Raw genomic sequence first — 3,265 nt, forward strand, 5'->3', positions numbered from 1 at the left:
GGGGGCCCCAGGTTCTTTGAACCCGTCTGCTCAGTTATAGCTACACCCCTGGCCCTGGCACACAGGTCATTTCTGTCCCTGGGGCTACAAGGGTGATGGGTCTGGGGACATCTGGGTGGGGGCCTCACTGGGGAGCACTGGTCCCCCCAAGTCCCAGGCCTCTTCCGAGGGGATGGCTTCTGGAGGGGTGACTCGGGTTGCTCACACTCTGCCAGATTTAGGGGGCTTTTTGTCAGGTTTGGAAGTCTCCGCTGGAGCCTGCTCATCCTCCTTCTGTGAGAGGGTCGGACTCCTGGTCGGAGTCCAGCTGGGTCCTCACAACCATGCACCAGAGGAGCCAAGAGGCAAAAGGGTGGCCAAGAAGCATATGCGGCAGCCAGGTGGGTCTCTAGGGCAACCCAGAGAGACCATATGATGCCTGTTTTGAAATAGCTACACTGGCTGCCGATATGTTTCCGGGCAAAATACAAAGTGCTGGTTATTACCTTTAAAGTCCCGAACAGCTTGGGTCCAAGATATCTTAGAGAGTGCCTTCTTCTACATGATCCCCACTGCACGTTAAGGTCATCTGGGGAGGTCCGTCTCCAGTTACCACCGGGTCGTTTGGTGGCGACTCAGAGGCGGGCCTTCTCTGTAGCTGCTCCTGGGCTGTGGAATGCACTCCCGGCAGAAATCCGTAATCTGAGTTCATTATTGTCTTTCAGGAGAGCCCTTAAAACCTCTCTGTTTGGGTTGGCCTTCCAGGGTTTTTAATTAGTTTTAATTCTAACCTGATTTTCAGGGTTTTAATTGTTCTGATTGTTTTTAAGATGTTTTTAAATTGGTGTTTATATTTATATTTCTGTTTTAATTGTTATTGTTGTTAATGGTTTCTGTTTTTAATTGTAAGCCACCCTGAGCCATTTTGGAAGGGTGGTATAAAAATCAAATAAATAAATAAATAAATAAATAAATAAAATTGATAAAAACATGTTGGCCACCGTTGAGACAAAGTGGGAAATGACGAAGTGGGTGGATCTTCTGGTCTTGTGGTGGTGGGCATGAATGGTCCCTCTTGCTAAGCAGGGTACACCTTGGTTTGCATTTGGATGGGAGACATGTGTGAGCACTGTCTGCTTTAAGATATTCCCCGCAGGGGATGGAGCTATAGTTCAGGGGTAGAGCATCTGCCTGAATGCAGATGGTCTCTGGTTCAATCCCTGGCAGCATCCCCAGAAAGCTTTCCACACAGGGCTTCTGCCCTGAATCCCCTTTGGGAGAGAGTGTGTGCATTCACACCCCAGCAAAACTTACACCAAAGTCCCTTTGAGATCCTTGGACCCACACCACACACAAGTCCTGGCTTTAGGAACATAGGAACATAGGAAACTGCCAAATACTGAGTCAGACCATAAGTCCATCTAGCTCAGTATTGCCTTCACAGACTGGCAGCGGCTTCTCTAAGGTTGCAGGCAGGAATCTCTCTCAGCCTTATCTTGGAGAAGCTGCCAGGGAGGGAACTTGGAACCTTCTGCTCTTCCCAGAGTGGCTTCATCCCCTGAGGGGAATCTCTTGCAGTGCTCACACATCAAGTCTCCCATTCATATGCAACCAGGGCAGACCCTGCTTAGCTATGGGGACAAGTCATGCTTGCTACCACAAGACCAGCTCTCCTCTCTTTGTCTTGCAAATTCTAGCTTATCTCAAGGTATTTCTGGATTTTTAAAATGCTGGGTTTAAGCTACTTTTTCTGAAAAATACATACATACATACATACATACATACATACATACATACATATATACATACGCCCGGAGCAAACAGGGAGAGGTGCTGATGTAGAATCATTAGCATGATAAGAGAGATGTTCTCTTCAGAAATGCAGATCTATCGTTGTAGGGAGCTCTCTCTGTGTCTCTTCCCCCTCCATTGGCTAGGAAGGACTTGTTTCAAAAGAAATCCCAGAGCAGGGGGCTGCTTCCCTCAATGCCGCGAGTGTCCTTCGAAGTGGCTTCGCTCAACATTTACCCCGAAACCTGAAGTCAAGTGTGAATAACTCCCAGGAGCTTCCCCAAACATCTTTTCTATGGGGTTTTTTTTTGTGAGGCTTTACTACGAGTTCAAAGTTGTCCCCAAAAAAGCAATGCAAAAAGTGGATTTTTTAAACCTGGGAATATAAATTGAGCTACACTCTAATACATGTTGAAAAACCCGAATTGTGTGTGAAGTGCTCCCTGATTTTTATTTTTATTTTATTTTTATTTAATGTTAAATTTATATACTGCCTTTCATTAAAAACAATCCCAAGGCGGTTAGCTCGCAGGAACTTGGGGGTAAATTTGGCAAAGATCTGTAAACACATAGAGGAGATGCGGACTAAAAGCCAGGTGTGAAAAACTTCCAGGTAGGGCAGGGAGAGACTCCTGCCTGAACCTTTGGAGATGCTGCTGCCAGTCGGTGTAGACAATACTGAGCCAGATGGACCGAGGGTCTGACTCAGTTTAAAGCAGCTCCTAGATTCTTAAGAAACCACCCGGAGATTTGCATATGGGTGGTACAGAAATGTGTCAAATAAAATAAATACATAAATAAATACAGGCATACTCCCTTTTTCTAAAATCCAGAGTGAAATTAACTGAGCTGTGTGTGTATTTTGGTTCCTTTCCCACTCCCCCCCCCAGTGTTGCTCAAAAGAGGGGCAGGCCTGAGGATAGCATTGAACCATTCACAATCCTCTCAGCCCTGTCTGCTTCACAGGGTTACTCAGGAACATAGGAAGCTGCCTTCTACCTGGAGATGTTGCCAGAGATTGAACCTGGGACCTTTGGCATGCAAAGCAGAAGCAATATACCACTGAGCAATATAAAACACTTCACGAATTTGCATATCATGCTTGCGCGGGGGCCATGCTAATCTTCGCTGTGGTGCCCCAATGTGAAGATAACCCCCTCCCCTTCCAGTATTATATCGGGCAGCCATTTTGGACCATATTTCAACAAGAGCCTTCACTGCTTGGAGGAAAGGCGGGATACAAATTGGATGATTATTAATAACCATAAGACCACACAACATGCAACTCTGTTTTCAAGGAATGCATCATCTCCCCAGAACTCCCTGAGGTCTTGTTAATCTGCAAAATGCTGCTTATCCCTTTTAAATGTGCAATTTAAATCCCATGGCCACAACAAAAATCTTCCCCAGAAAAGAAAACCCATCTTATTTTAATCCTTACACACACAAATAGAAATCAGAGAAGAAGCTGGTTTGTATTTTATACACAGACAGA

General features: G+C 45.7%; 1 pseudogene; it reads right to left on the bottom strand.

Annotated features, from left to right (window-relative positions):
• Positions 1-2,835: 2,835 nt before the first annotated feature.
• On the bottom strand, positions 2,836-2,951 carry LOC128348391 (uncharacterized; annotated as a pseudogene).
• Between the last annotated feature and the right edge of the window lie 314 nt (positions 2,952-3,265).

Source organism: Hemicordylus capensis, chromosome 2 (genome assembly GCF_027244095.1).
Source record: "Hemicordylus capensis ecotype Gifberg chromosome 2, rHemCap1.1.pri, whole genome shotgun sequence".
NCBI lineage: Eukaryota > Metazoa > Chordata > Lepidosauria > Squamata > Cordylidae > Hemicordylus > Hemicordylus capensis.